Raw genomic sequence first — 14,558 nt, 5'->3', positions numbered from 1 at the left:
ACAGAGTCCTACTTCCTCCTCAAGGCATAAACATAACAATCTGATGCCTATCTTTGAGTTGTTCTGTAGCAACTCAGACCCCCACACTCAGATGGAGGCTGGTGACCACAGACTGAACAGAAGCACTAGACTCCAGACTCTCCAGAACAGAGGGTGGATGGTGAAGATTCCTGAAACACCACACTGTTACTTCTCAACCAACCAATGAAAAGAAAGTCAGGAATCCTGGAGCCTTCATCCCCAATGTTGCCTTTAAAAATGCTCCCCTGTAAAAACAAAATGCTCCCCTGAAAGCCATTGGGGAGTTCGGGTCTTTTGAGCCTAAGCTGCCTGTTCTTGCTTGGCCATGCAATAAACCTTTCTTTGCTCTAAACTCTGACACTTCCATTCATCTGGCCTTACTGTGCCTCAGGCACGTGGACTTGGGTTTGACAACACCAGGAGTCTGGACACTTAGCTATGGCAGTTGGCTGTTTCATGCTAAGTTTCAGGAGGTCTGGGAAGCTTCCAGTGGCAGTGACCCCTGAGCAGGGCCATGGAGGAGCCAGAGACAGGGTAGACCAGGCTGAAGAGCTGCAGGGTGCCAGTGCAAGAAGGGAGCCTAAGGGCATGAGAAGCAGTCCCTCGAGGCTGGATTATGAAGAAGAGTCTTGGATTCTGAGCAGGAGGGGTGAACTTGACCCTGGACATGCAGGGTGCTGGCAGAGGTTTTCAGCAGAGAAAAACACATTTGCTTCCTTTTCCTGGAAGAGAGGCTGCAGAGGCTCTCCTCAGAAGGCTTTCCTTTGTACATGGATGTCATGACCAGACTACTTTGCAGGCAGGAGGGGGAGAGGAAGAGCCAAAAGGTGAATTCCCCTGGGAAACAGTAAAGCTTCCAGCAGAAGAAAGGGCAGGGCCTTTAATGAGTATGTCGACAGAAGGAAAATATACAACTAAAAGTTGCAAGTTAAGTTTTACTCAGGGACCTTACTGAAAACTATAGTCCAGGAGACAGCCTCTCAGACGGGTCTTAGGAGCCACTCTGAAGAGATAAGGGAGGACCCCGGATATACAGGTTTTTTTTTTTTTCTTGCTGGGAACACAAACAAAAACATGTAGTTGAACATCAAAAAATTACTGCTAATCACAAAGAAAAGACATTTCAAATGAATGATTTGGGCACTTTTCTATGCATGGGAAGATACAAGACTCTGGGTTCACTGAAATCATTCTTTACATATCCTTTGTAACTCTCTCGGGCCAGTAACCAAAGCACAGAGTATTTCCTGGTTTTCTCCATTCTATATTCCCCTCACGGTGCACCATTGGTGGGAGGCTGCAGTGGCTAATGGCTCGATCTTTACAGAAGTGGTATGTATAGTGGGCACCATTCTTTGTTTACTGGAATGGCAGGCAACAGTCCCTGTCTACAAATATTAGCAATATTTGCTGAGCATTTAGTACATGCCAAGCACTATTGCGAACTTCTGTGTCTTAGCTCTTGTACCTCATTTTACCTTACCCTCATAAAGGAACCTGGCTTGGTATTCGTACTTCACAGGGGCTAAGAGAGATGAAGTTGCTGGACTAAGACCACACAGTTTTTAAAGGGTGGTGCCAGGATCAAACCTTGATAGGCCCAAGCCCAGCACCCACTACCTCCACTCCTTGATGGCTCACTCTTTCTTAGCCAGGACTCCCTAGAACAGAAAGCTGGAGCCTGCGCCGGGGGAGGCAGCCTGTCAACAGGAGGTGGCTGGTGCTGGCCGAAGAATGGTGTTTGTTCTTTTCTGGTTTATTGGTTCTTCTTTTCAGAAAGAAGCAGGTGCTGTAGCAACCTCCCAAACAGCATTCCATAAGCTAGTCCAGGAAGCCGCAGAGCCCAGGGTGATCAGCCAGGCCCCTCCCTTGGTTCACATCAACAGAACAGGGGATTTAATGTCACAGCCTGCAGAGAGAACTCAGGCAGCCAGCGTCAATATTTGCCATGTCCCAGCCTCCCTGGCCCCAGCTCCAAGATCAGTACGTTAAGTACAACAGGTTCTTCTCTGTGCAAATACACAGGGATAGATGAATGGAATTTAAAATGGCTCAGGCTTCGCCACAGGGTCTGGACTGGAAATCTGGCCTGGTTTAACCTTCTGCCATCACTGTTTGCCTGGGGCTCTCCATTCATCCTTAAATTCACCAAACCACATACATCAGAGCTGGTAAGAAGCTCAGAGTCCAGCCAGATTTCTGGTAGGAAGACACTGCTTCCTGGAGAAGTAGAGAGGGAGGGGACCAGCCCAAACTGGAACTGCCTGGTAGCCATCTCTGGGATTCTGAGGGCCACCCAGCAATTCCAGGCCAGGCAGAAGCGATTTCTCTTCGAAAAAGAGCGATCTCTCTTCTAAAAAAAAAAGCAGTTTCTCTTTTTTAAAAAAGTTATTTAAAAAACACACATTTATAGTTATATTTACATTTAGTGAAATACACAGATCTTGAGTGTATAGTTCAGTGAGGTTTTTTTTAATTGGGCTTCGTTGGGTCAGTTGTGGCATGGAGGATCTTTCATCGTGGCTCATGGACTCTCTGATTGCGGCACGAGTCTCAGTAGTTGTGGTGTACAGGTTTAGTTGCTTCGTGGCTTGTGGGAACTTAGTTCCCTGACCAGGGAACAAACCTGTGTCCCCTGCATTGCAAGGTGGATTCTTAACAACTGGACCATCGGGGGAGTCCCTCAGTGAGTTCTTTTAAAAAAAAAAAACACACAGGTTTATTGAAGTATGATTGACAAACAGTAAGCTATACATATTTAAAATGTACTCTTTCATAAGTTTTGGCACACATATATACCCATGAAACTATCACATAATTTCATGTCCATCGTGAACATGTCCATCACCCTCAAGAGTCCTTGTGCCCCTTGGTAATCCTTCACTCTCACCCCACCCTGATCCTCACTTCCATATTTAGACAACCACTTCAGAGTACATCATGAGAAACGCTGGGCTGGAAGAAACACAAGCTGGAATCAAGATTGCCGGGAGAAATACCAATAACCTCAGATATCCAGATGACACCACCCTTATGGCAGAAAGTGAAGAAGAACTAAAGAGCCTCTTGATGAAAGTGAAAGAGGAAAGTGAAAAAGTTGGCTTAAAGCTTAACATTCAGAAAACGAAGATCATGGCATCCAGTCCCACCACTTCATGGGAAATAGATGGGGAAACAGTGGACACAGTGGCTGACTTTATATTTTTGGGCTCCAAAATCACGGCAGATGGTGACTGCAGCCATGAAATTAAAAGACACTCCTTGGAAGGAAAGTTGTGACCAATCTAGACAGCATATTAAAAAGCAGAGACATTACTTTGTTAACAAAGGTCCGTCTAGTCAAGGCTATGGTTTTTCCAGTGGTCATGTATGGATGTGAGAGTCGGACTGTGAAGAAGGTTGAGAGCCGAAGAATTGATGTGTTTGAACTGTGGTGCTGGAGAAGACTCTAGAGAATCCCTTGGACTGCAAGGAGATCCAACCAGTCCATCCTAAAGGAGATCAGTCCTGGGTGTTCATTGGAAGGACTGATGTTGAAGCTGAAACTCCAATATTTTGGCCACTTGATGTGAAGAGCTGACTCATCTGAAAAGACCCTGATGCTGGGAAAGATTGAAGGCAGGAGGGGAAGGGGACGACAGAGGATGAGATGGTTGGATGGCATCACCAACTCAATGGACATGAGTTTGAGTAAACTCTGGGAGTTGGTGAGGGACAGGGAGGCCTGGTGTGCTGTGGTTCATGGAGTTCACAAAGAGTTGGACACAACTGAGCGACTGAACTGAACTGAACTGATTTTCCATCAGTATAGGTTAGTTTACACTTTTCTAGAATGTTATGTAAGGGAAATCATACTGCATATACTGTTTTTTTGGTGTCTCTGGCTTCTTTCACTCAGAATAGTTCTTATGAGATTCAACCACATTGTAGCATGCCCATAGTCACTGCTTTTTATTGCTAAGTAGTACTCCATTGTATGGATGTACCATCAGTTGTGAATTCCAGGCTTAAGAGATGCACTCTCCATTTATCCATTCATTTGCTAATAAGTTTTAAGCTAGTCTCAGTTTGGGCTATTACAAATGAAGCTGCTCTGAACAGTTTTGTATAAATCTTCGTATGGACATATACTTTCATTTATCCTGGAAAATAGAATGGCTGGATGTGGTAGGTGTATGTTTAACTGTTTATGAAACAGTTTGTTTTCCAAAGTGGTTGTATCATATTCTTACCAACACTTGGTAAGGTGGGTCTTTATTTAATTTTAGCTGTTCTAATGGGTAGGTGGTAACATCTCATTGTTTTGCTGTTATTTGTTTGGTTTGTGAGGGTTTTGGCTGTGCTACCAGACCTGTAAGATCTTAGTCCCTGACCGGGGATAAACCAGTGCCTCCTGCAGTGCAAGCGTGGATTCTTAACCGCTGGACCACCAGGGAAGTCCTAGCAGCATCTCAGTGTGATTTTACTTTGCATTTCTCTAATGACTAATGATGTTGAGTATCTTTCCATGTGCTTATTTGCCATTCATATATCTCCATTGGTGAAAAGTTTGTTCAAACAGTTTCTAATTGCTTGCTTTTTCATTATTGTGTTAAAAAAATTTTTTTTTTTAAATGTATTGTGGCTGTTCTGGGTATTCATTGCTGCACGGGCTTTCTCTCTACTTGCAGTGAGCAGGGGCCACCTTTTGCTGAGGTGCTAGGGCTTCTCATTGCCGTGGCTTCTCCCGTTGTGGAGCACAGGCTCCAAGGCGTTCAGACTTCAGTAGTTGTGGCACATGGGCTCCGTAACTACAGTTCCTGGGCTCTAGGGCACAGGCTCAGTAGTTGTGGGGCATGGGCCTAGCCCCTCCGCAGCATGGGATCTTCCCAGACCAGGGATCAAACCCGTTCTCCTGCATTGGTGGACTCTTTACCACTGAGCCAACAGGGAAACCCCATTACTGGGTTTTGAAAGTTCTGTATATACTTGGAACATACACCCTCTATTAGATTATTATTTGCAAATACTTCTTCCAGTCTATGGCTTGTCTTTTCATTCCCTTAACAGTGTCTTTCAAAGAGCAAATTTTAAAATTTTGATAAAGTTCAATTTGTCAAATTTTTTCTTTTATGGATCATGCTTCCAGTTGTTGTGTTTAAGAAAACATTACCTAATGCAGGTCACAAGGGTTTTATACTATATGTTCTTCTAGAGTGTTTATAATTTTAGGGTTTTTTCTTTCCAAGAAAAACTCCATTTTATAATGGAATGATAAAAAAGCTCCATTCTTTTGTTTAGATAAATTTCAGTATTGTCTAAACTGATTTCTCCACAGATACTCTTTCTTTGAAAAGCCATTGACACCAAAAGATTCAAGATCAATTTGGTTTCATCCTTAAGGTCTGAAGTAAAACAATTCTTTGCAAGGATTTATAAATTAGACATTCATTGGTTAAACTTCAAAATATCACTTTGAATTGAATAATAGTGAATTCTCTTAACTGCTGGTGAGATTCTGGCAAATAAACTGATCAATTAGACTTGTTCAGTAAAGCCATTTTTAAAGCCTAGAAAAAGAATCCAGGAGTTTCCAACGACTCACCCTCCATGTTGAATTACTCTCAGTTTTGGAATCAAATATTCAGCATGTACTTACAGTAAGGGAATTCTGCTGTGACCGAGATAGAACTGTAAGTATAACTTGGACAATCTACTTCTAGTATCAGTATTTCCTATTTGGAATAGCTATCCAATACATATCACATCTGGAAGAAGAGTCTCCTGAGATGTCCATGAGTGCCTTCAGGGTTCTTTCACAGAGCTGAACACCTGTCCTGACGTCTTCTCCAGTTCTGAGGCACCTCAGTGTTTTAGGTTTTATAATTAGGTCTACGATTAACTTTGAGTTAAATTTTGTATATGGTGCAAATAATGAATCAAAATTATTTTTGTTTGGTATTCACACATGGAGTCCAATTGTTCCAGCACCATTTGTTGAAAAGACAGTCCTTTCTCTATTTGATTGTCCCTGGTGGTGGTTTAGTCGCTAAGTTGTGTCTGACTCATGTGACCCCGTGGACTGTAGCCCACTGGGCTCCTCTGTTCATGGGATTTCCCAGGCAAAAATACTGGAGTGGATTGCCATTCCCTTCTCCAAGGGATCTTCTCAACCCAAGGATTGAACCCAGGTCTCCTGAACTGCAGGCAGTCTCCTGCATTGCAAGCAGTCTCCTGCATTGTAGGCAATCTTCTGCATTGCAGGTGGATTCTTTACTGGCTAAACCACCAGGGACGCCCTTCATTTGTCCTTGCATCTCTGTTAAAATATGGTGATTCATACACTTGTGATCTATTTGTTCCGTTGACTTATTTGTCAGTCTTGATACCGATACCACATTGTCTTGATTCTGGTTGCTTTACAGTAATACTTGAAATCATATCGTCTGTGAATAGACAGTTTTCTTTCTTTTAAATCTGGATGCCTTTTATTTCTTCTCATTTCAGGCCATTTTAACCTGCCATTAATGTCAATAATGCATTTTCATTTTATACAATGTTGTTTTCATTCCGAGGAGCTTGATTTGGGTCTTTCCTGTATTCTCCATGCCTCTACTTTCAACACATAGAACACAATTACTTTTAATGTCCCTCTCTGATGATTCTAATATCTGTCAGTTCTGGGTAAATTTAGATAGATTTTTCTCCTCACTATGCTGTGCTTAGTCAGTCGTGTCCAACTCTTTATGACCCCATTATATTTTCTTTCTTTTCTTGCCTGGTAATTTTATTTTTCATATACTATAACAGCTATTTTGTGGTATAATTTACATATCACTCAACTCACTGCTTTAAAATGTGCAATAATCTTTAGTATATTCATAGAGTTGTGTAACCATCACTATAATCACTTTTAAAACATTTTCATTACCCAAAAAAGAACCCTCGTACCCATTAGCTGTCTTTTCTACACAGCCTTTCTTCCCTAGGCAACCACTACTCTGTCTCTATAGATTTGCCTATTTGGGGCATTCCGTATAAATGAAATCATACAAAATGTGAGGGTTTTTTGGTGGCTAATTTCTTTCACTTACATATTTTTGAAGTTCATCCATTTTGTAGTATGTATCAGTACTTTATTCCTTTTTATTGCTGAGTAATATTCCACTATGTGAATATATGTCACATTTCGTTTATCAGTTCCTTGGCTGATGGACATTTGGGTTGTTTCTACTTTTGAGCTACTCTGAACATTTATGTACGATTTTGTATGAACATTTTAATTTCTCTAGGAGTGGGACTGCTGGCTCATATGTTTAACCTGGTCATATGTTTAACCTTAAACATATTTATGCTGGGTCATAAATATGTTTAATCTTCTGAAGAAGGGCCAGACTGTTTTCTACGGTAGTTGTACCGTATTACATTCCCACCAGTAGTGTATGTACAAGGGTTCCAATTTCTCCACCTCCTCACCAACACTTGTTATTGTCTCTTTCTTATTATAACCATCCTAGTGGGTGTGAAGTGGCATCTCATGTGGATTGTGATTTTGATTTGTATTTCCCTGATAACTGATTATGTTGAGCATATTTTAATGTGTTTATTGGCCACCTGCATATCTTATTTGGAGAAATGTCTACTCAGCTACTTTGCCACTTTTTTAGTAATTTATTTTATTGCTAAGTTGTAAGAATTCTTTATATATTCTGGATACAAAAGACCTTATCAAATATGCTTTGCAAATATTTTCTGCCATTCTGTAGGCTGTCTTTTCACTTCTGTCCACGGAAGCATAGAAGCTTTTAGCTTGGATGTAGTCTAACTTTTCGTCTTTAATTTTCATTTTTGGTCAATTGTGCTTTTGGTGTCATATCTGAAGAGACTTCACCTAACCCAAAGTCATGGAGATTTATGCCTATACTTTCCCTTGGACTGCAAGGAGATCCAACTAGTCCGTCCTAAAGGAGATCAGTCCTGGGTGTTCATTGGAAGGACTGATGCTGAAGCTGAAACTCCAATACTTTGGCCACCTCATGCGAAGAGTTGACTCGTTGGAAAAGACCCTGATGCTGAGAGGGATTGGGGGCAGGAGGAGAAGGGGACGACAGGATGAGACGGCTGGATGGCATCACCAACTCGATGGACATGAGTTTGAGTGAATTCCGGGAGTTGGTGATGGACAGGCAGGCCTGGCATGCTGTGATTCATGGAGTCGCAAAGAGTCGGACACGACTGAGCGACTGAACTGAACTAACTGAACTTTCTTCCAAGAGTTTTATAGTTTTAGCCCTTACATTTAGGTCTATGATCCATTTTTAGATAAATTTTTTATTTGGTATGAGGAAAGGGTCTAATTTTATCCTTTGCTTGTGGCTATCAAGATACCTGGCACCATTTGTAGAAAAGACTATCCTTTCCCCATTGAATTATTTTGGCACCCTTGTCAAAAATCAATTAACTGTAAATTGAGGGTTTAGTTCTAGACTCTACCTGCTAAATTTTTATTGGATGCTAGACATTGTGAATTTTAGTTTGTTGAGTGTTACATTTTTTGATTTCCTGTATTCTTGATATGGCTCTGAAATGTTGTTAAGTAACTTATAACACTTGATTCTTTAAGATCTTGCTTTTAAGACTTACTGAGCAGGACTAGAGCCATGTTTGCATGAGTGCACACTAAGTCGCTTCAGTCATGTTCAACTCTTTGTGACTCTATGGACTGTAACCCACCAGGCTCCTCTGTCCATGGGATTCTTCAGGCAAGAATACTCAAAAGGGTTGCCACTTCCTCCACCAGGGGATCTTCCCAACTCAGGGAGTGAACCCAGGTCTCCTGCACTGCAGGCAGATTCTTTACCATCAGAGCCACCAAGGAAGCCCAGAGTCATGTTTAGTCTTGGCTAATTACTATCTGGGACTAATTATTCTCCACTACGGAGGTAAGAATTTTCTGAATTCAATACCTTGGATAATGAGGTTTTTCTACTATTCCTAGTCCTGTGTGGCCATCAAGTACTGCTTCCTCTAATCCTTCTGGGTGGTTCTTTCTCTGGCCTGAAGTAGTTTCCTTACATGCAAGTGCTGATCAGTACTCTCTGGAATTCTCAAGGGGCACTCTCTGTATATCTCCAGAGTTCTCTGTGTCTATAGCTTTCTCCTCTCTGCTGCTCTGTCCTGTGATCTCTAGCTGCCTTGTTTTTTCCTGAATTCTAAGCTCTAACTCCTCAATTCATGGATTATGCTAGGCTGTGCCTGGATTCCCTGTCCCTTTGCTGCAGTCTAGGAAATCTCTCTAGGCAGTAAGCTGGAGCAATCATAGGGGTCATGTTGTATCCTGTCTCTTGGGAGTCACTGTCCTTTATTGCCAGTGTTTCTAAACTGCTGCTTCATATATTCTGCCTGCTTTTTCGGTTGTTTCAGGCAGGAAAGAAAAGCTGGGCCCATTATTGCATTGTGACTGCCTTCTGAACCCTTTGAGTAAAGCAAAGGGAGATACTTTCCCAGAGTTTTTCAACCCCACCAGGCCAGAGGTCTATACCTCCAGATTTGTCCTACCTCATTCACTGAGAAGACAAGGTCCAACCATCATTATTTCATTTTATAGGTTGGGATACTTAGGCAATGACTCAAATCTCCTATTCTTTTCAGATGGGAATGTGGGAATGAATGAGATTAAGGCCTACAAAATTCTCTCTTTTGGCCTGCACTCTGCTGTGGGGAAATACTGAACCTGAGAATCAATCTGAGATGACATCTTGACTTTCCCAAAAAGGACCCACCCCCTCACATCTCTGAAACTAGTTTCCCATCTTCTAAGCACACTGAAATTACAGAGCACTTTACTTAGATCATTGTTACCCTCATCCCAACATCTTCATTCAGTATCTCAAAAAAGAGTCCTGGGATCTGCCACATCAGAGTCTTGGGAGGGGTGGGAATGTGCTGATTAATTAAAATGCATGCTCCTGGGGCCAATTAACTTCTCAGAATCAGAATGGAGGGGTGGAGGTTAACTGCACTTTTTTCTTTTTAAGATATTTTTTTTATGTGGATCATTAAGTCTTTATTGAATTTGTTACAATATTGCTTCTGTTTTATGTTCTGGGTTTTTGGCTGCAAGGCATGTGGGATCTTAACTCCCCGACCAGGGATGTAACCTGTACCCCCTGCTTTGGAAGGTAAAGTCTTAACCACTGGACTACCAGGGAGATCCCTGCTTTTTTTTTTTTAACAGGTTCCTTGAGTAATGGCAACTCACTCCAGTACTCTTGCCTGCAAAATTCCATGGACAGAGGAGCCTGGTAGGCTACAGCCCATGGGGTTGCAAAGAGTCAGAAACGACTGAGTGACTTCACTAGAATGATCTCTGGGAACTTCAGGGAACCACTGATCCAAACTCTTAAGTCAGCAATTTTCCTCCCAAGATGTACAACACTTGCTGGATGTGTTATCTTATCCTTTTTTGTTCCTAACCTCATGAGCATTATGTGGCTTGATTAAAAAAAAAATATATATATATATATATATATAAATCAAAATAGTCTTTTTGATCATTTCGCAGAATTCTTTGAGATGACCAGGGAAACCTAAGTGTTTGAGATTTCCAAGCCTGGAAAGGACTTTGAAAGTCATCTAATCCAACACCCAGCCCCGATGTTTGCATTGTTTATGTACCAGTCTTGCCGAATAATCACCCAGCTTCTGTAGGCGCATTTCAGAGGACCTTGCTACTCCTTCCCATAGCTATGCTACTGAATCAAATCTCTTAATTAGTTCTGGATCCAGAAAAATTATGTTCCCTCTGCCCCAGGAAAGCCCTCCCTCTGAACACAGTTTTGTATTTATTAATACAAGACTCCAGATGATCAAAGCTGTGTTTAACACTAAAAAGGCAGTGGGGAGAATCTCAAGACCAGAGAAAAGAGCTACAAGCTAACTCTGTGTCAAGATGTTAAACTGTGCCAAGCATTTCTATAATTGGAAAGCATTTTTTAAACAGTCCCCATGCTTTCTTATTCTCATGTGTTTTCCCTCTGTCTGGAGGCCTCAGGGGGAGAATCTACTTCTCTGCCCTCGTCAGCACCTAGAGGCCCCCGTTTTCCTTGGTCTGCAGTCCCTTCACTGTAATACTCCGACCTCTTGGCTCTGTCATCACATCTCTCTTTTGACTCTCATCTTCCTGCCTCCCTCTTAGAATGACCCTTGTGATGACAGGACAATCTATCTCAATATTTTTAATTTGAGCACATCTACAAAGTCCCTGTTACCATGTAAAGTAACATTTCCAGAGGTTATGATCTGGACATCTTTGAGGAGGTCATTGTTTAGCCTATCGCAATGAGTATATGAGGGTTTGTTCTATTCCTTTAAATGTTTGAATGAAAAAACGGAATGAAAATACTCCTTTGACCATAAGACCCCAATTACTACAAGAATTTGGAATTTATACTCCTTTGGACTTCCCTGGTGGCTCAGAGGGTAAAGTGTCTGTCTACAATGTGGGAGACTAGGGTTCGATCCCTGGGTTGGGAAGATTCCCTGGAGAAGGAAATGGCAATCCACTCCAGGACTATTGCCTGGAAAATCCCACGGACAGAGGAGCCTGGTAAGCTACAGTCCATGGGGTCGCAAAGAGTTGGACACGACTGAACAACTGAACTGAACTGAATGGTCCTGATTACACCTCCCTACTCTACTCTTGCCTGCCCACCCCCCACCCATGACCCATGATCCACACACTGGACCCATCAAGCAGCAAGGATTCACTCTGCAAATTATAAATCAGATGACATGATTTAATCAGAGGCTTTCTGTTACACTGAAGTAAAAGCCAAATTCCATGACCATAAGGCCTAGATGATCTGCCACTTGTCTCTCTCATCTTTTACCACTTGTTCACTGTACACAAGCCACCTGACCTTCACTCTTCCTCTTCTTTCTGTCCCTAGAATGTGCCAAGCATTTGCCTTCTCAGGCTCCATACTTGTTCTTTCCTTTCCTCAGAACCTTTTTATCTAGATGTTTGTATGACTAACTCCTTCTTGTCGTACTTCTCAGCTCAAATGTCTCTTCCTCAGAGAGGACTTCTGCAATCCCTAAATTAATTTAAAACTTAACTCTCCCCGTCTCCCTCCCCTAGTATCTCATTACCAGCTCTACTTTATCACTACGTGAACTTAGCCTGTTGACCTACGTCCTGTTAACTTACCTGTCTGTCTCACTTCCCTTGAGTGGAAGCTCCTTTAGGGCAAATACTGTCTTTTGTCTTGTTCAGTGCTGAATCTCCCACACTAGGCACAGGTTAAAAGTTCAATGGATACTTCTTCAAATGAATAAATGAATAGCTCAGCATTTTTTGGAGTAAATGTATGAAAAGAAAATTTGGCCTAATGTCAGATTATTATGTAATCCTAATAAACTAAAAAATTCTGATTCAGTACATTTGGATGGGATACAGGAATTTTTAACAAATCCTTAGGAGACTCTGGGGCAGGGAATCACTCACCATAGTTTTTGGGTAACACTGGCTTCCCTGGTGGCTCAGACAGTAAAGAATCCACCTGCAACGCAGGAGACCAGGGTTCAATCCCTGGGTTGGGAAGATCCCCTGAAGGAGGGAATGGCTACCCACTTAACTATTCTTGCCTCAAGAATTTCACGGACAGAGAAGTCTGGTGGGCTACCGTCCATTGATTTATTCACTCTTGCAAGCTTTATGTAGGTAAGATGGCTTAGTTTTAAAGAGTAAGCTAAGTATTAGCAGAAATGAATCACTTGCCCAAAGTTCATAATTAGTCAGCAAGTGAATTCTAGAAACTAAAAAGTCTAATTTTAAAAACGCAAATCGTACAAGTTAAAATACACGCAGAGATTACCTCATCTATTTTATGCTAGTCGTGATTTCTTAACCTTCATCATTTGTTTCAGTCATTCAAAGCCTAGACTTTCATAACTCTATCTGAATGACTACAATGAACTGTTTGGATCAAACAAAATATGTTTGTTTAAAGGACTTACCAGCAAGGGAAAATGAGAAACTTCAAAGGAAAAAGAAGCTAAAGAAAATGAGATCTTAGTTTCAAAAGTACACTGTATTTATAAAAGAAAAGTAATCAGATGTTGCTTTGAAAGCTTTGCCCTCCAAAACGGTCAGCATAGGTGGGATGTTTGACGAGTAATCGATGCCACTTTGTGCCACAGCATTACACCACAGCAACAGGCGCCTGGAGATGGTGGGCGGTGATCAAACTAGACTCACGTTTGACTAACAATACGTGCTGAGTTTGACACATAAGGCTAGTTGTTTGTACTAGGAATCTGGCAAGGTGTGCTACCGTTCACCCAAGTGATACATTAAAGCTCAACTCTACCTCCACAACAAAAAATCTGCACTGAATCTGCCTTTTCACTGGATAAATTTCAGATATCAGAGCTTTTGATATGACTCTAGGCAACAGGCAGCCACATTTACAAAGGGAGCACCTTGCCTTGCTCTGAATAGCAAACAGAACACGTCAGATCCAAGATCTAATTATATTAAAATCCTGGTTAAACTCCAGAGCATTTCCAGATGTCAAGTCTGTTACACCAAGTTCCTAATTCCTAAGGTATTCTCTCCCTTCCTTTTACTAGCCAGTAGGTCTTGCTTTAAGTTCACCTTTTATGGATGGAATATGGTCTGGAGCAGCACTGTCAAACAGAAATACAACGCAAATCATGAAAGCAAGTCATGTAAATTTTCTAGTAGCCACATTAGAAAACTTACCATTTTAACATTTAATCAACATGGAAAAATGGAGATTATTTTTCATTCATACTTTTAGGCTCTGATTCTGATATTCAGAATGCATTTTACAGCACACTTCAACTTGGACTAGCTGCAATTCAAGTGGTCAAAAGTCACACGTGAGTAGAGACCACTGTATCGGACAGTGAAGGTCTAGGGCCTTGTTACTCCAGGTGTGGCCCTTAGCATCATCTAGGAATCTGTTAGAAATGTTGACTGTCAAGTCTAACTCCAGATCTACTGAATGAGAATCTACAGTTTAAAAAGATCCCCAGGCAATTTGCATGTACAATAAAGCTTGAGAAATACTGGTTTAAGGAGTCATGCGTCTCAGGTTCTTAACCTGTCAAATGGAGGTGATAATCCTTACTTGCTAGGACTACTGTGAAGATTCTTGGTTTACTTAATAGACTTTTAATAATGAGATTGGCAAGGGGATCCAACCAGTCCATTGTAAAGGAGATCAGCCCTGGGATTTCTTTGGAAGGAATGATGCTAAAGCTGAAACTCCAGTACTTTGGCCACCTCATGAGAAGAGTTGACTCATTGGAGAAGACTCTGATGCTGGGAGGGATTGGGGGCAGGAGGAGAAGGGGATGACAGAGGATGAGATGGCTGGATGGCATCACCGACTCGATGGACATGAGTTTGAGTGAACTCCGGGAGTTGGTGATGGACAGGGAGGCCTGGCGTGCTGCGATTCATGGGGTCGCACGACTGAGCGACTGAACTGAACTGAATAGTTGAGATTTTAATGAATGGTTACTCT

Source organism: Bos grunniens, chromosome 3, assembly GCF_055505025.1.
Source record: "Bos grunniens cultivar Pamir isolate PY7600 chromosome 3, Bosgru_T2T1.0, whole genome shotgun sequence".
Classification (NCBI taxonomy): domain Eukaryota; kingdom Metazoa; phylum Chordata; class Mammalia; order Artiodactyla; family Bovidae; genus Bos; species Bos grunniens.
Note: the sequence above shows the minus strand (reverse complement) of the source record.